This window comes from Chiloscyllium punctatum, chromosome 13, assembly GCF_047496795.1.
Source record: "Chiloscyllium punctatum isolate Juve2018m chromosome 13, sChiPun1.3, whole genome shotgun sequence".
Lineage (NCBI taxonomy): Eukaryota > Metazoa > Chordata > Chondrichthyes > Orectolobiformes > Hemiscylliidae > Chiloscyllium > Chiloscyllium punctatum.
The window spans coordinates 35,806,887-35,831,212 of record NC_092751.1 but is presented as its reverse complement, the minus strand read 5'-3'; positions in this window follow the sequence as shown (position 1 = coordinate 35,831,212).

Sequence of the window (24,326 nt, the reverse complement as noted above, 5' to 3'; positions counted from 1 at the left end):
TGACCGTGAAGACGAAAATATCATTGCCAACGGTTCTGCAATTTCCTCTCTTGCTTCCCACATAATCTTAGGATATATCCCGTCAGGCCCGGGGGACTTGTCAATCCTCAAGTTGTTGAAAATGCCCAACACATCTTCCTTCCTAGCAAGTATCACTTCTAGCTTACCAGTCTGTTTCATACTCTCCTCTGCAACAATACGGTCGCTCTCATTTGTAGATACTGAAGAAAAGTACTTTATTCACTTGTTAGCAACAATGTACAAAAAGTATTTAGCAAATTCAAAAACACCACTCCCACTGGTTGTCTTTTGTGGATGCATCAACTAACAGAAACTCCAAAGGTTTATCAACGATGATTTCCAGTTTCTAAATGTAAGCTGACTCTGTCAAGTCACATTGTGATTTCCCAAGTGTCGAGTTATAAAATTTCTCTCAGAAGGTTCTAATATTTTCCTCAGACGTGACATCAAAGTCCCTGGTTATTTTTTTTTTCTTTCCCCTCTCACTCCGGTTTTAAATATTTAGGATTACAATAGCTACTTTCCAGTCTGCAGGAACCAGAATTTCCAGAGGCTAAGAATTTTGAAGGGTAATCAACACTCCGTTCTTGTCATTACAACATTTAAAAGACATTTGGAAAGGTACATGAAGGGGAAAAGTTTGCAGGGATATGGGCCAAGTGCCGACGGGTGGGACTAAGTTAGTTTAGAATTGGAATAGTCAGCATGGACTGGTTGGACTGTTTCGGTCCTGTATGACACCGTAGCTCTTTCACTCGCTGTAATGCCACTTCCCTGAAAACTCTGGATTGGAGCTCATTTGGTGCTGTAACTTGCCAACCTTCAATTTAATTAGTTTTTTGAGGATGTTCTCTTCATTAATTCTAATCAAGCACAGTTTCTTAATTTCACCAGTCAGTCTGTCCCACAGTATTTCTGGAAGATTTTCTGTACCTTCTGGTTGTGGAGACAGCACGAAGGTATTACCCTCAGCAGGAGGCAGAGATGGCTTCCGTCACTGTGTGAATACATTGGAGCAATGCAATTGTGAGATGATGGACGTGGCAACCACTACAGCTCAGAAAGTTCCAGAATCAAAACAGTTCAATGAAACTGTCACTTCCTGGTCACTGACAGAATAGTCCTCTCCCTCACGCGAGGTGACAGGTTGTGCTGAAACAGGTGATACAAAACTGTGACCACCTCATTTTAGAATCAAACTATCTTCACACTTTTCACCTGTCCTAGGTCGAGGTCGAGGAAAGAAAAGGTTTGCGATCAAAATATGTGTAACGAGAAGAGTTGCCAGATGAGAATTCCATCTGGAAACGTGTGGATGATAGTTTATTGAGAAACTGCATTGTCACAGAAGTGAAGACTGGGGATATTGGGAAGGTGGTCGTGGACAGGTTTTGTGGTAGACAGAATATTGAGATATAAATCAGTTCAGGACATAATGTGGTAATCGTGGTTATGGACACTTTTGGATATTTGTAAGTGAAGGATATGAAATTCATGGAATAGAAATTGAGCTGGTAATTGAAAGTGAAGACAATAATTTGGATCTTTGCCAAATATACATTACAGAGAAAATGATGATATTCACAACGGGTTAGATAATTAGTAAATGTGCAGAGATGTGTTCACCAGGAACACCAACAATAGCGAGGATGGGATAGTAACCTGCCTGAATAATCATCAGTACACAGAGACATTTGAGATGTTGTTACTTCACTTATGTTTCCCCCACCACAACAACTTTCAACATAAAAATTGTCTCTGTGCACTACTGCCCTGAACATACACAAGAAATGCCGATTTATCTGGATTTTACTCTCACAGCTCTTACCAATTAATTGTTTATTATTAATACAACGCAATTCGATAATCTGCTTGTAAAGATGCAAACATCTTATTGCACAGTTTGCATGCCTTTTCATTTTTAGATTTTTTTTTGAAGCCTTAGCGCAAAAGTAAATGTTCTGTTAAAAATTGACCTGTTTAGCTGAGATATTCTGTTCCCCTTCTCTCAACAGACCCTCTGCCTCCTGGTCCTTTCTGGCATTCCCTGATCTAATCTATCATTCTCAACGTGATGTATGTTTTAAATTCCAACTTGTTTCAGTTAATCCATTTTTCCACCAGGAAACATATACATTGGCCTGCTGTGTTCTGTCAACAGTTGGTGCCTGTCATATTTATGGAGATAAATGTTCTGACATCAATCTCAGAATTTCAACATATTAATCTGTTGCACATACACTGTAAAAAGGACAAAGCACACAGGAATTATCAAACCAAATACAGAAGTACATCTACTTCCATCACTCATGTAGACTTCTCTATTTTTTTGCATTTCCAGGTCTATATTCTCTCTCTCTCTCGCTCTCTGTCTTTCCATCTAGTTAGTAAATCCTCCAATCGTTCTTCGTTTCTAATGTCTCAAACATACCTCTTTCAGTTTACATTTATTGCTTACTTTTCGATGAGATGGCTTATAATTGAGTAACGTAACTAACAAGACATGAAGGATTACTTGTCCAGAGATAATTGGAAGGGGAGCTGAGCATGGGAAGATGGTAAAGCAGCAATGGCAGTAGTTTCTGAAGCTAATTCAGCAGCACATCAGAAATTCATACCAAGTAAGAAGAAAGATATTCAGCGGAAGACAAGGCAGCCATGAGTGATAACGAACTCAGGGATAGCATAAAAACAAAAGAAAACGTGCGCAATGTGGTGAACATTATTGAGAATCTTCTTTGAGCAACTCATCTCGTTTTCTTCTTATATCGTTGGTGCCGAAATGAACTGACTGTTCATCCTCACCTTTTAGGACGCTCTGAGGCCTTTCAATGACTTCCCTGAACAGAGCACCTGGGACGCAACATACCATCTAGGAGCCCCGTTTACGGCCACAGAACCGCCTATCTTCTCCACTCACAACAGAATCGCCGATGAAAATGGTCATGCAAGACTTTTTCCCGCCCTTCTGAACAGCAGTGCCTGCCACGGTGCCATGATCTTGACACACTGCTGCCATCCCCTGGTGAGCCATCACCCCCAACAGTATCCAAAACAGTATGCCTGGTTTGGACGGAGATGATCGCAGGGGACATGTGCACTGCCTTCCGACTCTTTTTCTGCCTTTTGGTCACCCATTCGATTCCTCCCTGACCAACTCTAACTGCTGTGTGACCAGTTCACGAAACGTACTATCCACGACCTCCTCAGCATCGCAGATGCTCCACAGTGAGTCCATCCACAGCTCCAGAGTCGTCATGTGTTCAAACAAGAGCTGCGGCTGGACACACTTCTTGCTAGTGTAAGAGTCAGGAACGTCAGCCACGTTCCTGAGCACTCATATCAAACAAGATGCGCAGGTGACGGATCTGAGTCAACCATTATAGTTTGCTGAAAGGTTTTCAAAGTACAATGGAAGTTTATAGTATCCATTTGCCGAACAGACATCTTACATTTCAAGATTTTCCCTTATCCATGGTGCGCGTGTGTGTGAGAGAGAGAGAGAGAGAGATCGAGGCTGACGAGAAAACTGTTGTTATTTTGGTATTCTCTAATTAGATTCAGGGGCTCAGACTTTTTTACATGATTGTTCGCGTTTACTTTGTGTTTGTTTGGAACTCAGAATTAACCGGAGTTCAGAATTTTTAGATCATATAACTTGAGGCGCCATTTTAATCAAATCTGTATCTGCTCAAATTTTCCAAATATTGACTCACAGTCCATGACATACGAAGGAATGAATATAAATCTGACATGACAAGTAAAGGTTAAAAAATAACCACAGAGGACATTGGGGTGCGATAGATAAATATAGGTTATTTGAGTCGTCAAAGAGCTGTCAAATAGAGGTTTACGTTGTTAAATGTGAAGTTGTCCATTTTGTCTGGAAGAAAAGATTTTGTATTAAATAGAGGGAGACTCCATAACTCTGAGATGCAGTTGGATCAGAGTGCAACATGACCTAAATCACAAAGTGCTGGCATACAGGTACACTACGTATTTAGGAAAGTGAATAAACGTTTTCCTTTTATCATGGGGGAATTTAAACACAAAGTAGAGAACACTGTTGAGCTTTTATCTTGAATGCTCTAATTCTTATTGGTCACCCTGATTATGGAAGGAAGTAAATACATTGCATGCAGTTCGGAGAATGCTTACGAGAATAATACCGACTGAATGACTTGTCATACAAAGGGAACTCGGATATTCTAGGCTTTTGTCAGTTTGTGTTTCGGAGAGAAAAAGGCAAATTCAAAAAGAAGATGTTTCATCTTACAGAAGAGATGAGAATGAAGAATTACTGTCTAAATGTCAGTGGTTGTCCATTTAAAACAGATCGAGATGATTTGTTTTATTTCAAAATGTAGAAGCTCTGACACGTTATCAAAGCAGAGCTATGGAATATTTTAAAGGCAGAGATAAATAGTTTATTGTTGAGAGAGGGGTGGTGAAAGGTTTTCAGGCTAGGCAAGATTGCGGATTAAAGTTACAATTAATGAGACATACTCATGTTGAATATCTAACTCATCCCTGTTTGTATGGGATGTGGCAGGTTGATTAAACTGCCAAATTGGAATTTCAATGTAAAGATTCAACAAACAAGTTTATAATGCTGAAATCCTCCATCTTCAGAGCTTTTTCAATGGTTGAATTTTCAAGCGTTTATTTGAAATCACTTAATTTGTGCTGTAACACCAATTGCAGATATGGAAACTGTGACACTCCCAAGGTAGAAGAGATTCCAGTAATGAATGCAGTGATCACAAGGAAAGTTTTAGCCCAATGTGTGAGTTAATTAAATTTTATCTAGAACACAACAATGTGAAAGAAAATTAGTACCACTTCCCGATAGTTCTATGGAGGGGCTTCTGTATGAGTACATGCCACAGCAATGCAACACACATCAGCCGACAGCAGTCACATTAACAAAGTTGCTTTAATATGTCTATAATGCTTGCATATTTCTGAGAGATTAGTTGCATCAATACAAAACCTTCAAAAGTGGTCAGTCGAAAATTGCTTGCCCATTCAATATTCTGATCTCATTTTGTGGTCGGACATTTAGATAGTTGAGCTCTGAAGAAAGAATAGATGTATTGAACGACTGAGTTCCTATCTCCTCTGCTCCCCTTATTCTGCCTGTAGTCTCTTTCAAATCCCCTATGCATGTTTTAAAGAAAAGAAAACTACTGATTTTCATTGTCCCACTACCTCTGGAAGTTGATCTACTTAATAAATACAGTTGATCAAAGATTATAATACTGAATCCCTGAGCATCAGCAATTTTATAACAGCCATAAGCCAATTGTGCATACAAGACCTAACTTAAAGTGTCTTCTTGCATGACTAATTTCAGCTGCATATCCTGTGAAGAACCAGGAAATCTAATTTCTCCAGGAACAGTTACAGAAAATAAGTTTGCTCCAGTTTGAGTATAAATGTTCTCTGATTCAGAATTCAAAGACGTGAAAGGATATTGCTAGAGAGCTGCTGTTTAGATTGTTCAGGGGCTTCCTCTTGAAAGTATGTGACAGCAGTGCAACAAACACCTTTGCAGACCAGACCACAGCAATCGCACCAAATTTGCATCTCTAATGCTTGCTTTGTTCCTACAGATTGAAGCTCTTATTTCACTATAACAACAGAAAGAATCAAAATAAAATCCGGAACAACTGCGAATGCTGTAAATCAGAAAGAAAAACAGAGTTGCTGGAAAAACCATTGCTTTAAAACATCCAAATCTCTTCAGTGAAATTTTTCCCCATCATCAGCCCAGTCCTCCCAGTGACCTCTCTGGCCTATACTGCAAGGAAAAATTCCATCTCCCCGATATTCTCTGCCTCTCCCCCTTCCTGTGCTCTGATTTCTTGAAAACCAGTTTATGCAAGTTTGACAAAAAAATCACCAACTCATGCAGTCATCCTTCTGTCGTGTGAGCAGTTTTTTTTTAAAAAAGCAGCTGAATAAGTGCTACAATACTGAATCCAGATCCTTCAGCCATTCCAGCAGCTGGCACACAATTGTCTATGCAGGCGCATGCGGATTTCAGTGACTAAACTTGCCTGTTCAATTGCACGTCTGGTAAACCTGACAGCCTAAATGGTGATGGACATGAAATGCCGTGCCTTCCAAATCTAAGGCGGTCTCGAAAAATTATGTTTGATATGATATGTGACGATGAGTTTGCTTCATTCACAGTACATGAAAGTGAAAGTAAATTGCCGGTGGGCAGACAAGTTGCGGTAAGATAACGTACAGACCCCTCATGAAAACACCACACAGCAGTGCAGAGATTACCATTCCTGACCATAGCAATCACATACTGCCTCTCCATTATCTACGTTGTTCTTTGGGTTGGAGAGTTTTGTCTAAACAGACAATTTTAAGAGAGGACTACAAGGAAGCTTGAATTCAAATTGCTTGCAAATTTGGGTTACTTATCCCTGATCATTTTCTCACTTAAAATGAATATATTCAAGAAATACGTACCCCATCGCATTCTCACCCTTATTACCAATTATAGTGTCCATCAAACCTGTGAAAGTGGTTGAAGAATAAAATCAGTATTGATCGCAGTATTCGTCTGGATTGTAAGAAGTTGAACAAAAGAAGCTGAACTCAAGCTGAATCCAAAGTCTGCAGCCATTCAAGCAGCTGGCAGTCAATACTAGCTGGAGGCAAATGCTAACGTAAACTCTTAATTTATCTTGCCTGACCAGTTACCGTCATGGCAAGGTTGACAATCCAAACTGCATGGGATATGGAAAATATAGTTCTCCAGGATTGTTTGCAATAACTGGAAAATATGTTTGATGTTTTGTGTAATTCATACTTCATTGGATATTATATTCTCCAAGGCAATTACTGGAGAACAAGCGGTTCCTGTGAAGTTATGTAGATCCTTCCTTCTGCATCCAGGAATCATGTAGCAGGCCCTAGTTACCTCAGTAAGCTTAACCCACAAAATATGCATTGCAACTAGAAGTTGATAGATAGTGTTATTTCTTACACAAGACTTCTACAGTCATAATTTTATGAATTCTGGTGAAGCCCTGCTGGTGAACTGAGAGCTGGATTTTAACGCGATGGTTGGCAGTGCCAAGGGTGGCATGGTACTGACAGTAGTTAATACAGAAGTTGTTGCCTGGTCACAAACCATTATTAAAATGCCATGATCCCAGGAGACAACAGCAATAACAGAGTGAAGGCAGAGCAGTAACCTTTACTTTGCTGCCATTAGTGGTGGGTGTTGCTGAGCCTGCACAAAAGAGATTGGCAGGCCAAAGCCCACTGTGGTAGTTGAGGGGTTCTATTGCTCACAACACAGACAAACATGAGCGTCTCTCAATTGGTGCCTTCATTTGCCCACCACTGACAAGATAATATAATGGTGCAGAAAGGAATTGGGCTTTGCCCCTGAACTCCCCTCTACTTGGACTGACTCATGAGAATCTTGACAAGGGCCAGTTGACATGGAAAATTCAGCCCTGTACGTCGAGACAGTACCAAAGGTCCTCATTGGAGATATTGGAAAATTGGTTGCCTAGTCTCCATTTGGGACTGGAGCTCTTTAGTTGAGATATTTTGAGAGGTTGCAACAAGTATCAAGTATTAAAGCATGGTGTCTCCCTTTCTTTGCTACCACACTCCAGCCTCATTATCTTGTCTTGCAAATAACCAATGAGGGTTTTGGGTAATAAATCATCACCTACTGCAATTGTTTCTTGAACTAATTTACAAAACTAGCTGTCAATTTCTTGAAATACTTACTCACATTTTCAGGTTTATAATGATGATTTTATTATGGATGTAGATGTTCGCTTAAAATGACTGAATAGCACTTTTCTGACTATTTGCAGATCACCTGACAGTCCAAAGTACCAGGTCGATGGAAAACTGTACACTCCAAAATCTATCATGTAAACGTAAGTTTTAAAACAATATGTGATTAATGTTTTGCTTCATTCAGAGTACACAAAATAGAAAGGAAATTATTTTCTAGGTACTTTCAGGAAACATCACACAAAAGCGCAGGGAGCATTACTCTAGGGAAGAGCATTTGCATTACTGTCTCTCTGTTATCTGCATTAGAATTAGGGCTTCAGAATTTTGGTTAAAAAATATTGTATTAGGAGAGGACATCAAAGACACTTCATTGTAAGTTTGCTTGCATTTTGTTATTAAAGTTTCTGAACGCTGAATATGAAAATATTCAAGAACTTGATATCCAATTTCTATGTTGTGTTCGCCGAGCTGGGAATTTCTGGTGCAGACGTTTCGTCCCCTGTCGAGGTGCCATCCTCAGTGCTTGGGAGCCTCATGTGAAGCGATTCTGTGATCGTTCCTCCGGCATTTGTAGCCGTTTGAATTTGCCGCTTCCGGTTGTCAGTTCCAGCTGTCCGTTGCAGTGGTCGGTATATTGGGTCCAGATCGATGTGCTTATTGATTGAATCTGTGGATGAGTGCCAAGCCTCTCGTAATTCTCTGGCTGCTCTCTGTTTGGCTTGGCCTATAATAGTAGTGTTGTCCCAGTCGAACGCATGTTGCTTGTCGTCTGCGTGTGTGGATACTAACGTTAGCTGGTTGTGTCGTTTCATGGCTAGTTGGTGTTCATGGATGCGGATCGTTAGCTGTCTTCCTGTTTGTCCTATGTAGTGTTTTGTACAGTCCTTGCATGGGATTTTGTACACTACATTGGTTTTGCTCATGCTGGGTATCTGGTCCTTTGTCCTGGTGAGTTGTTGTCTGAGTGTGGCTGTTGGTTTGTGTGCTGTTATGAGTCCTAGTGGTCGCAGTAGTCTGGCTGTCAGTTCGGAAATGCTCTTGATGTATGGTAGTGTGTCTAGTCCTTTGGGTTCTGGCATGAACTCGTTCAGTTGTCTTTCCCTTAGGCATCTGTTGATGAAATTGCGGGTGTATCCGTTTATGGTGAATACATTGTGTAGGTTTTCTTCTTCCTCTTTTTGCAGTTCTGGTGTACTGGCAGCTAACTTTAAAAGGTAATACAAATGTCATCATTAGTCACAAACAGTGAAAGGGTAGCAAAACAATGAGTGGGGCCAATTATCATAAATCTCCTGTTTAAACATCATAGCGGCAGGGGCCTGGCTGAGGTAAAATGAAGAGGAAGTTGATGTCCAGTTCAGGGATAAAAAAATATAGTTGAGACTTGGGTGAGATGAAGATTGACAGAATTTTAGAAAGGCTAAAATAAAGCAAAATTGCACATGCTAGAAATCTGAAACAAAATGAAACTGCTCGTGAATCTCAGCTGGTTTGACAGCATATGTGTCGGGAAAGCAGAGTTAATGTTTTTGAGTCCTGTGACCTATTGAGCATCTACAGCTATTTCTGCTTCAAGTAGAAAGGCTGATTGTCATTGAGTGTTGGTAGCTGATAACAACTGAATTGGAGACGCCTGACGATACAGAGAAAAGTAACATTGAAGCTCCTGTGGTAATATCCACAACAACCTAATTCTGTTCAAATGCAGACATGGAATCAGAGACAGGAGATTCACAACATTTAAAATACAATTGCTCAAAATTGTCTGGATAAATCCAACAACCAGATTCATCTCAGTGGTGGGAAAGCTTCTAATTAACTATGATCTCAGCCTCAAGCAATGATACCGGGAGATCATATGGACTAACTTGATATGCTGACTAAAACATCTAATGTGTAACCTGTTTGCCTAAATCATCCGATTAAGGTTTATAATTCTGATTCTTCAGTTTTCTTGCGCATTTAAGCCGGTTTAGAAACGTTGAAAATAGGAGCAGGAGGTGGCCATGCAATTTTTCGAGCCTGCTGTGCCATTCGTCACAATCCTGACTGATTGGATTATCACCTTGTTTCATTAAATCAGCTGATCAAGGCTTGAAATGCAGCATTGTGAGACTCCTGTTTTTTTTTAAGTCTGGCAATAAATTATAGACCCAGACACCATTTTTGTTTGTTTTTCATTTTGTGGTTATTGATCAATTGCACGTTAACATTTTAAAAAAAATGATAATCTCAATTCTACAGAAACGAAAGCAGTGAAGAAGAAGTAAGTTTGATTTTTCATGTGGCTAAATTATATTTTTAATGTGGAATCTAACAACATGAGATAGATTGCTGGAGAGTCAGAATGTCCTGTAAAATAATGTAGAGTCTTTCTCATGAAGACATGCCCCGAAAACCAGTCTATAATGTTTGTCCTTAAATTTCTCCAAAAAAAATGAATGGATTATGTTCAATATGTATGGTTGCCTCAGATACATTACTGGCAAATGTTGTAACGCCAATACCAAACTCACGGTCTCTTTCTCAACAGTCAAATGTTCCTGTTGATGAATGTTTAGCGTCCTGAGAAACAACTGATAAGTCTTTTTATTTTCTTGTTGTTTTCTTGTAAGAGTACAGCACCAACACTTTTATCACTTGCATCAATAACTACCTGGAATAGCTTTGCGTTATTAGTTCTCGCTAATATTGGGGCAGTAGTTAACACAACTTTCAGGCTGACAAATGCCTTCTGACAGTTTTCCATCCATTGAAACTTCCTGCATTTCTACAGCAATTCAGTGAGTGAAGCAGCCACACTGCTAGGATTCCGTACAACTTTCTGATAAAACCCAATGGTAGTACTACCAAATGCAGAACAACCTCAGTTATCTGAAGGTCAATTATCCTAATTTCAGGTTATCCGAACCAGATCACAAGATCAATCAGATCAGTAATCTGAGCAATGAGTTATCTGAACAATCAGTTATCCAAACATTTAGTTATCACCACCCGTCTCATTTGGATAATCAAGATAGTTTTGCCGTCGTACTGCTCTTTTTGTCGATGGGGCCACCTGTCCATGTTCAATAACATGGTCCAGGAGAGTGATTGGTGTTTTCTTGAATTCGCTGTTTGCCAGGTTTATCACCAAGCCTGCCTCCAAAAGTCGAATGAATAATTTTGAGAAATTCTGCAAATTTTCCTTCCATGTGTGACTAAAAATCAGGTATTCAATGTGTACCATGCAATTGGGTAACGAAGAAATTAGTTCATTGTTTAGTCTTTGAAATGTAGCTGCCACATTCTTCATACCACATGACATGACTGTAAACTGGTACAGTGCATTTTGGTTTCACGGAAGCCGGAATTATCTTCACCTTTTTGAATAAAAGGAAGTAGCTACCAGTATCCTTTGAGTAAGTTGTAGTGAGAAATATAAGTTTCTTGTCCCATTTTCTCAATATGGTCTTCCAAACTTGATTTAGGTCATGGATCAGATTTAGTAACTGCAAGGGATTTGCGTAGGTCAACACATAATCATTGGATATTTTCTGGCTTTGGTACCACTGATGTCGGTGATCTCAATTCACTCCGACTGATTTTGATTATATTGTCTTTCAGCATGTGTTCAGTCTGTTTCTGAACCTGTGCCAACCTTCAAAGGAAAAAATCTATAGGATGTTGTTTGATTGGAAAAGCATTTCCTCATTCCTGAAGAAGGGCTTATGCCTGAAACGTCGATTCTCCTGTTCGTTGGATGCTGCCTGACCTGCTGCGCTTTTCCAGCAACACATTTTCAGCACAGCATTTTCTCAATCAATATTATTAGATTAGATTACTTACAGTGTGGAAACAGGCCCTTCGGCCCAACAAGTCCACACCACCCCGCCGAAGCGTAACCCACCCATACCCCTACATCTACATTTACCCCTTACCTAACACTATGGGCAATTTAGCATGGCCAATTCACCTGGCCTGCACATCTTTGGACTGTGGGAGGAAACCGGAGCACCCTGAGGAAACCCACGCAGACACGGGGAGAACGTGCAAACTCCACACAGTCAGTCGCCTGAGGCTGACTGAATTGAACCCAGGTCTCAGGCGCTGTGAGGCAGCAGTGCTAAGCACTGTGCCACCGTGCCGCCGTGTAGCAAGATTAGTAATTCCCAGGTTATTCCCACATATCTCCCCATGTGATTATATTAATTCTTCCAGGTCATTTCGATTTTCAACTGGAAGGTAATTCAGCAGTTTATCCCAGTTTTCCAGAACTTCCTCATTGTTTAATTTCATTTGAGGAGACCAATTCACAATCATCTGAAATTGTTTCGTCACTCTGTGTTGTAACCAGTAACGCATTCTCTTCTGTTATCCTCTCAAAATAGCTTTTGAATAAAACACATCTCTTCAAGCCACAGACTGTTCACAGAAATAGGTGGAGCAGTTAGCTATTAAGCCCTTTAAGCATGCGCTGCTGTTCAAAATGATGACGGCTGATTACCCAACTCAGTATCCTGTTCCATCATTCTTTCTGTAAGCTTTGATCCCTTTAGCCCGAAAAAAAACTATTACGTTTTGGGCTCAATCAATTTCTATGACAGTGAATTCCAAAGACTCACTACTGTCAGGGTGAAGAAAGGTTTCCTCATCTCAGTCCAAAATGCCCGAGCCTGAGATCGTGAGCCCTGTTTCTGGACTCTCCAGCCGTGGAGAACATCCTTGCTGGTTATCCAATTCTGGACATAAACACTGACTTTTGCTGCATCTTGTGATCTTAGCCTGGGTCAATATGGAATGGTTGTTCTCAGTATTGCCACACTTTGACAGTGCAAGTTAATCTCTTGCTGACTGCAGGCTGGAAGCAAGGTAGCCATTTGTTGCTAAAAGAGAGATAGGACTGAGTGCTCACTGCCCATATTCAAAAGGGAAGAAGACCCATTGAGGAGAGGTATTAGAGGTCTTTGTGTAGCTGTAACGGTGGACACTGATAGAAATTACTGACTCCCGTATAAGACAAAGGGAATCAGCAAAGGTGACCCATTGTGCTGATTCCTAATTACACATGTTGCACTTTCCAAAAGATAACACACACACATTTTTTCATGCACCCATGCACACTCTCGGACACGTGCACTCTCTTTCTCTTACACACAGATCACTCTTTCTTGCACTCACGCACAGTCACACACATGCACTCTCTTTGACTTACACACACACTCCCGCTTTCTTGCACCCACGCACACTCTCATACACATGCACTCTTTTTCTCTTACATTCACTCTCACTCTTTCTTGCACCCATGCACACTCTCACACACATGCACTCTTTCTAATACATGCACACACTCACACACTCTTTCTTGCACCCACGTGCACACTTACACACATGCACTCTCTTTCTCTTACATTCACTCTCACTCTTTCTTGCACCCATGCACACTCTCACACACATGCACTCTCTTTCTCTTACACGCACACATGCACACACTCTTTCTTGCACCCATGCACACACTCACACACATGCACTCTCTTTCTCTTACACGCACACGCACACACTATTTTTTACACCCATGCACACTCTCATACACTCATACACATGCACTCTCTTTCTCTTATGCACACACACACACACACGATTTCTTGCACCCACGCACACTCTCACGCACATCGAATCTCTTTCGCTTACACACTCACAAACAAACACACACACACACTATTTCTTCCACCCATACACACTCTCGGACATGTGCATTATCTTTCTCTTACACAGACACATCCCTCTTTCTCGTACCCATGAACCCTCTCACACACATGGACTCTCTTCACTTACACACACATCACTCTTTCTTGCAACCACGCACACTACTTCACACATGCACTCTCTTTAACTTACATACACACTCCCTCTTTCTTGCACCCACGCACACACTCTGAGAGAAATGCATTCTATTTCTCTTACACACACACACTCACACACATACACACACACAGTCTATTCTTGCACTCACGCACACTCTCACGCACACAGACTCTCTTTCTCTCACACACACAAACTCTTTCTTGCACCCATGCGCACTCTCGAACACATGCACTCTCTTCCGTTACCCACGCACTCACTCCTCCTTCCACCCATGCACACCCTCACCCATGCACTCTCTCTCTTACACACACAGTCTTTATTGCACCCACACACACTCTTACACAGATGCACTCTCTTTCTATTACACACACACACACTTTCTTGCACCCACACACACTCATGGATACGTGCACTCTCTTTTCTCTTACACACACTTTCTTTCTTGCACCCACGCACATTCGCGCGCACATGCACTCTCTTTCTCTTACACTCACTCTTCCTTGCATCCATGCACACCCTCACACATGCACTCTCTTTCTCTCACACTCACGCTTACTCTTATCTGCACGCACATCCACTCTCACACACATGCACTCTCTTTGTCTTACACACACACTCTTTCTTGCACCCATGCACACCCTCACACACATGCAGTCTCTTTGTCTTACACACACACTCCCGCTTTCTTGCACCCACGCACACTCTCATGCACATGCACTCTTTTTCTCTTGCATTCACTCTCACTCTTTCTTGCACCCACGCACACAGTCTCACACACATGCACTCTCTTTCTCTTCCACACACACTCACTCTTCCTTGCACCCACGCACACCCTCAAACACAGGCACTCTCTTTCTCTTACACACACACTCTATCTTGCACCAACGCACACTCTCAGACACATGGACTCGCTTTGTCTTACACGCACACATGCACACACTCTTTCTTGCACCCACGCGGACACACACATGCACTCTCTTTCTCTTACATACCCTCTCACTCTTTCATGCACCAACGCACACACTCTCACACATATGCACTCTTTTTCTCTTACACACACACACTTTCTTGCACCCACGCACACTCATGGATACGTGCACTCTCTTTCTCTTACACACACACATTCTTTCTTGCACCCACGCACACTCGCGCACACATGCACTCTCTTTCTCTTATACACACTCACTCTTCCTTGCACCCACGCACACTCGCGCACACATGCACTCTCTTTCTCTTACACACACTCTCAGTCTTCCTTGCACCTGCGCACACTCTCACACACATGCACGCTCTTTCTCTTACACACAAACCAACACACACACTCTTTCTTGCAAACACACACACTCTCGGATACATGCACTATCTTTCTCTTACACACACGCACATTTTTTCTTGCACCCACGCACTCTGTTGCACACATGCAATCTCTTTCTCTTACACAAACACTCACTCTTTCTTGCACCGATGCACACTCATACACATGCTCTCTCTTTCCCTTACATACACATTCACTCCTTCTGACACACACACACACAGAGTCTCACACACATGCACTCTCTTTCTCTTACACGCACACACTATTTCTTACACCCATGCACACTCTCACACGCTCATACACATGCACTCTCTTTCTCTGACGCGCACACACACACACAATTTCTTGCACCCACGCACACTCTCACGCACATCGAATCTCTTTCGCTTACACACACGCAAGCAAACACACACACACACTATTTCTTGCACCCATACACACTTTCAGACATGTGCATTATCTTTCTCTTACACAGACATATCCCTCTTTCTCGTACCCATGCACCCTCTCACACACATGTACTCTCTTCGCTTACACACACATCACTCTTTCTTGCAACCACGCACACTACCTCACACATGCACTCTCTTTAACTTACATACACACTCCCTCTTTCTTGCACCCACGCACACACTCTGAGAGAAATGCACTCTATTTCTCTTACACACACACACTCACACACATACACACACACAGTCTATTCTTGCACTCACGCACACTCTCACGCACACAGACTCTCTTTCTCTCACACACACAAACTCTTTCTTGCACCCATGCGCACTCTCGAACACATGCACTCTCTTCCGTTACCCACGCACTCACTCCTCCTTCCACCCATGCACACCCTCACCCATGCACTCTCTCTCTTACACACACAGTCTTTATTGCACCCACACACACTCTTACACAGATGCACTCTCTTTCTATTACACACACACACACTTTCTTGCACCCACACACACTCATGGATACGTGCACTCTCTTTTCTCTTACACACACTTTCTTTCTTGCACCCACGCACACTCGCGCGCACATGCACTCTCTTTCTCTTACACTCACTCTTCCTTGCATCCATGCACACCCTCACGCATGCACTCTCTTTCTCTCACACTCACGCTTACTCTTATCTGCACACACATCCACTCTCACACACATGCACTCTCTTTGTCTTACACACACACTCTTTCTTGCACCCATGCACACCCTCACACACATGCAGTCTCTTTGTCTCACACACACACTCCCGCTTTCTTGCACCCATGCACACTCTCATGCACATGCACTCTTTTTCTCTTACATTCACTCTCACTCTTTCTTGCACCCACGCACACAGTCTCACACACATGCACTCTCTTTCTCTTCCACAAACACTCACTCTTCCTTGCACCCACGCACACCCTCAAACACATGGACTCGCTTTGTCTTACACGCACACACGCACACACTCTTTCTTGCACCCACGCGGAGACACACATGCACTCTGTTTCTCTTACATACCCTCTCACTCTTTCATGCACCAACGCACACACTCTCACACACATGCACTCTTTTTCTCTTACACACACACACTTTCTTGCACCCACGCACACTCGCGCACACATGCACTCTCTTTCTCTTATACACACTCACTCTTCCTTGCACCCACGCACACTCTCACACACATGCACTCTCGTTCTCTTACACACACATTCTTTCTTGCACCCACGCACACTCTCACACACATGCACTCTCTTTCTCTTACACACAAACAAACACACACACTCTTTCTTGCAAACACACACACTCTCGGATACATGCACTATCTTTCTCTTACACACACGCACATTTTTTCTTGCACCCACGCACTCTGTTGCACACATGCAATCTCTTTCTCTCACAAACACTCACTCTTTCTTGCACCGATGCACACTCATACACATGCTCTCTCTTTCCCTTACATACACATTCACTCCTTCTGGCACACACACACAGAGTCTCACACACATGCACTCTCTTTCTCTTACACGCACACACTATTTCTTACACCCATGCACACTCTTACACGCTCATACACATGCACTCTCTTTCTCTGACGCGCACACACACACACAATTTCTTGCACCCACGCACACTCTCACGCACATCGAATCTCTTTCGCTTACACACACGCAAGCAAACACACACACACACTATTTCGTGCACCCATACACACTTTCAGACATGTGCATTATCTTTCTCTTACAGACATATCCCTCTTTCTCGTACCCATGCACCCTCTCACACACATGTACTCTCTTCGCTTACACACACATCACTCTTTCTTGCAACCACGCACACTACTTCACACATGCACTCTCTTTAACTTACATACACACTCCCTCGTTCTTGCACCCACGCACACACTCTGAGAGAAATGCACTCTATTTCTCTTACACACACACACACTCACACACACAGACTATTTCTTGCACCCACGCACACTCTCACGTACACGGACTCTCTTTCTCTTACACACACACACTCTTTCTTGCACCCATGCACACTCTCGCACACATGTGCTCTCTTCCTGTTCCCCATGCTCTCACTCCTCCTTGCACCCATGCACACCCTCACACATGCACTCTCTTTCTCTTTCGCACACACACATAGACGATTTCTTGCACCCACGCACACTCTCACACACATCGACTCTCTTTCGCGTACACACACACACACACACACACACACACACACACACAAACACACACACATACACACACACACTATTTATTGCACCCAAACACACTCTCGGACATGTGCATTATCTTTGTCTTTCACAGATACATCCCTCTTTCTGGTACCCATGCACCCTCTCACACACGTGCACTCTCTTTACTTACACACACATCACTCTTTTTTGCACCCAGGCACACTACCTCACACATGCAATTTCTTTCTCTTACATACACACTCACTCTTCCTTGCACCCACGCACACCCTCAAACACAGGCACTCTCTTTCTCTTACACGCACACTCTTTCTTGCACCCACGCACACTCACGGACACGTGCACTCTCTTTCTCTTATACACACTCACTCTTACTTGCACCCATGCACACCCTCACACATGCACTCTCTTTCTCTTACACACACATTCTTTCTTGCACCCACGCACACTGTCACACACATGGACTCTCTTTCTCTTACACACAAACAAACACACACACACACTCTTTCTTGCAATCACACACACTCTCGGATACGTGCACTATCTTTCTCATATGCACACACACACACACGATTTCTTGCACCCACACACACTCTCACACACATCGACTCTCTTTCGCTTACACACACACACACAAACACACACACACACACTATTTCTTGCACTCATACACACTCTAGGACATGTGCATTATCTTTCTCTTACACAGACACATCCCTCTTTCTCGTACCCATGCACCCTCTCACACACATGTACTCTCTTCACTTACACACAATTCACTCTTTCTTGCACCCACGCACACTACCTCATACATGCACTCTCTTTAACTTACATACACACTCCCTCTTTCTTGCACCCACGCACACACTCTCAGACAAATGCACTCTATTTCTCTTTCTCTTATGCACACACACACCTGATTTATTGCACCCACGCTCATTCTCACGCACATTGACACTCTTTTGCTTACACACACACAATATTTCTTGCACCCATGCACACTCTCACACACATGGACTCTTTTTCTCTTACACACAAACCCACACACACTCTTTCTTTCAGCCATGCGCACTCTCGCACACATGCGCTCTCTTCCTGTTATCCACGCACTCACTCCTCCTTGCACCCATGCACACCCTCACACATGCACTCTCTTTCTCGAATACACACATGCTTTATTGCACCCACGCACAATCTCACACACATCGAATCTCTTTCGCTTACACACACACAAGCAAACACACACACACACACTATTTCTTGCACCCATACACACTCTCGGACATGTGCATTATCTTTCTCTTACGCAGACACATCTCTCTTTCTCGTACCCATCCACCCTCTCACACACATGCAATCTCTTCGCTAACACACACATCACTCTTTCTTGCAACCACGCACACTACCATACACATGCACTCTCTTTAACTTACATACACACTCCCTCGTTCTTGCACCCACGCACACACTCTGAGAGAAATGTACTCTATTTCTCTTACACACACACACACTCACACACATACACACACATAGACTATTTCTTGCACCCACGCACACTCTCACGTACACGGACTCTCTTTCTCTTACACACACACACTCTTTCTTGCACCCATGCACACCCTCACACATGCACTCTCTTTCTCTTTCGCACACACACACTCTCACACACATCGACTCTCTTTAACTTACACACACTTACACACACACAAGCACACACACGTACACACACACACTATTTCTTGCACCCATACACACTCTCGGACATGTGCATTATCTTTGTCTTTCACAGACACATCCCTCTTTCTCGTACCCATGCACCCTCTCACACACGTGCACTCTCTTTACTTACACACACATCACTCTTTCTTGCAACCAGGCACACTACCTCACACATGCAATTTCTTTCTCTTACATACACACTCCCTCTTCCTTGCACCCACGCACAACCTCAAACACAGGCACTCTCTTTCTCTTACACACACACTTTCTTGCGCCCACGCACACTCGCACATACATGCACTCTCTTTCTCTTATACACACTCACTCTTACTTGCACCCATGCACACCCTCACACATGCACTCTCTTTCTCTTACACACACTCTCACTCTTCATTGCACCCACGCCCACTCTCACACACATGCACTCTCTTTCTCTTACACACACATTCTTTCTTGCACCCACGCACACTGTCACACACATGCACTCTCTTTTTCTTACACACAAACAAACACACACACACTCTTTCTTGTTAACACACACACTCTCGGATACGTTCACTATCTTTTTCATATGCACACACACACGATTTCTTGCACCCACGCACACTCATACACATGCTCTCTCTTTCTCTTACATGCACATTCACTCTTTCCAGCACCCACACACAGTCTCATACACATGCACTCTCTTCCTCTTACACACACATGCACACACCATTTCTTGCACCCACGCACACTCTCACGCACATGCACTCTCTTTCTCTTACATGCGCATGCACACACTATTTCTAGCACCCACGCACACTCTCACACACATCGACTCTGTTTCGCTTACACACACACAAGCACACACACACACACACACTATTTCTTGCACCGATACATGTGCATTGCCTTTCTCTTACACAGACACATCCCTCTTTCTCGTACACATGCACCCTCTCACATACATGCACTCTCTTCATTTACACACAAATCACTCTTTCTTGCACACATGCACTCTCATTCTCTTACATACACACTCCCTCTTTCTTGTACCCACGCACATACTCTGAGAGAAATGCACTCTATTTCTCTTACACACACACTATTTTTAGCACCCACGCACACTCTCACACACATGGACTCTCTTTCTCTTACACACACACACACAGTCTTTCTTGCACCCATGAGCACTCTCGCACACATGCACTCTCTTCCTGCTACCCACGCACTCACTCCTCCTTGCACCCCTGGACACCCTCACGCATGCACTCTCTTTCTCTTACAGACACACTTTTTATTGCACCCACGCACACACTCACACAGATGGACTCACTTTCTATTACACACACACACACTTACACACACACACACTTTCTTGCAAACACACACACGCTCGGATACATGCACGATCTTTCTCTTACACACACACATTTTTTCATGCACCCACACACACTCTTGCAAACATGCACTCTCTTTCTCTTACACACACACGCACTCTTTCTTGCACCCACGCACACTCTCGGGCACGTGCACTCTCTTTCTCTTACACACACATCACTCTTTCTTGCACCCACGCACACTCACACACATGCACTCACTTTCTCTTACACACACTCCGGCTTTCTTGCACCCACACACATTATCATACATATACACTCTCTTTCTCTTACATACACTCTCACTCTTTCTTGCACCCATGCACATAGTGTCACACACATGCACTCTTTTTCTCTTACACACACACTCTTTCTTGCACCCACGAACACTCTCACACTCATGCACTCGCTTTCTCTTCTACGCACACAGGCACACTTTCTTGCACCCACACATGCACTCTCTTTCTCTTGCATATGCACTCACTCTTTCATGCACCAACGCACACACTCTCACACACAGGCGCTCCCTTTCTCTTACACATGCACTCACTCCTCCTTGCACCCTCGCATACCCTCACACACATGCACTCTCTTTCTCTTACCCACACACACACACTCTTCCTTGCACCCGCGCACACTCTCAGATACGTGCACTATCTTTCTCTTACCCCAAACATTCTTTCTTGTACCCACGCACACATGCACTCTCTTCCTGTTACCCACGCACTCACTCCTCCTTGCACCCCATGAACACCCTCACACATGCACTCTCTTTCTCTTACACACACACTCTTTATTGCACCCATGCACACTCTTGGGCACGTGCACTCTCTTTCTCTTACGCGCACATCACTCTTTCTTGCAACCACGCATACTCCCAGACATGCACTCTCTTTGTCTTACACACACACTCCCGCTTTCTTGCACCCACGCACACTCTCATATACATGCCCTCTTTTTCTCTTACATACACTCTCACTCTTTCTTGCACCCACGCACATAGTGTCACACACATGCAGTCTCTTTCTCTTACACACACACTCTTTCTTGCATCCACGAACTTCTCACATTCATGCACTCGCTTTCTCTTCCACGCACACAAACACACTTTCTTGCACCCACACATGCAATCTCTTTCTGTTGCATATGCATTCACTCTTTCATGCACCAACGCACACACTCTCACACACATGCACTCTCTTTCTCTTACCCACACACACACACTCTTCATTGCACCCATGCTCACTCTCGGATCCGTGCACTATCTTTCTCTTACACACACACATTCTTTCTTGCACCCACGCACACTCTCGCACACATGCACTCTCTTTCTCTTACACACAGTCACTCTTCCTTGCAACCACGTAAACCCTCGCACACATGTACTCTTTGTCTCTTTCACACACACACTTTCTTGCACTCACACACAAGCACTCTCTTTCTCTTACACACACACTCACTCTTCCTTGGACACACACACACCCTGACACACATGCACTCTCTTTCTCTTACACACACATTCTTTCTTGCACCATGCACACTCTCACACACATGGACTCACTTTCTTTTGCAAATACACACTCTCTTTTTTGCACCTATGCACACTCTCGCACACATGCACTCTCTTCCTGTTACCCAGGCACTCACTCCTCCTTGCACCCATGCACACCTCACACACATGAACTCTCTTTCTCTTACATACACACTCACTCTTACTTGCACCCATGCACACACTCGCACACACATGCACTCTCTTCCTCTTACACACACTCACTCTTCCTTGCACCTACGCACACCCTAACACTCATGCACTCTATTTCTCTTAAACACACACACTTTCTTGCACCCACGCACACACTCACACACGTGCACTCTCTGTTACACACACACACTGTTTCGTGCACCTACGCACACTTCACATACATGGACACTCTTTCTTTTACAGTCACACACATACACTTTCTTGCACCCATACACACTCTCACACACATGCACTCTCTTCCTGTTACCCACACACTCACTCCTCCTTGCACCCCATGGACACGCTCACACATGCCCTCTCTTTCTCTTACATACACACATTTTTTCATGCACCCACGCACACTCTCGCACACATGCACTCTCTTTCTCTTACACACACATTCTCTCTTTCTTGCACCCATGCACACTCTTGGGCACGTGCACTCTCTTTCTCTTACACACACATCACTCTTTCTTGCAACCACGCATACTCACACACACATGCACTCTTCTTCTCTTACATGCACTCTCGCTCTTTCTTGCACCCACGCACATAGTGTCACACACATGCACTCTCTTTCTCTTACACACACACTTTCTTGCACCCACGAACACACTCACACACGTGCACTCTCTGTTACACACACACACTGTATCGTGCACCCACGCACACTCTCACATACATGGACTCTCTTTCTTTTACAGCCACACACACACACTTTCTTGCACCCATACACACTCTCACACACATGCACTGCCTTCCTATTAGCCACGCACTCACTATTCCTTGCACCCATGCACATCCTCACACATGCACTCTCTTTCTCTTACACACATCACTCTTTCTTTCACCCTCGCAGATACCCTTGCACACATGCTCTCTCTTTATCTTACACAAACACTCTCTCTGCCTTGCACCCCCGCACACCCTCAAACACATGTACTGTCTTTCTCTTACACACACACACATTCTTTCTTGTACCCACGCACACTCTCAAACGCATGCACTCTCTTCCTGTTACCCATGCACTCACTCCTTCTTGCACCCCATGAACACCCTCACACATGCACTCTCGTTCTCTTACACACACACTCTTTATTGCACCCATGCACAATCTCGCAAAGATGCACTCTCTTTCTATTTCACACACACACACACACACACACACACACACACACACACACACTTTCTTGCAAACACCCACACTCTCGGATACATGCACGATCTTTCTCTTACACACACACATTTTTTCATGCACCCACACACACTCTCGCACACATGCACTCTCTTTGTCTTACACACACTCCCGCTTTCTTGCACCCACGCACTCTCTCATACATATGCACTCTTCTTCTCTTACATACACTCTCGCTCTTTCTTGCACCCACGCACATAGTGTCACACACATGCATTCTCTTTCTCTTACACACACAGACTTTCTTGCACTCACGCACACTCTCAAATACATGGAATCTCTTTCTCTTACACACACACATTCACCCTTTCTTGCACCCACGCACATTCTCGGGCACGTGCACTATCTTTCTCTTACACACACATCTCTCTTTCTTGCACCCACGCACACTCATCACATGCACTCTCTTTCTCTTACATACACTCTCACTCTTTCTTGCACCCACGCCCACAGTGTAACACACATGCACTCTCTTTCTCTTCCACACACACTCTTTCTTGCACCCACGAACACTCTCACACTCATGCACTCGCTTTCTCTTCCACGCACACACGCACACTTTCTTGCACCAACACACACTCACACACATGCACTCTCTTTCTCTTGCATAAGCACTCACTCTTTCATGCATCAATACACACACTCATACACAGGCACTC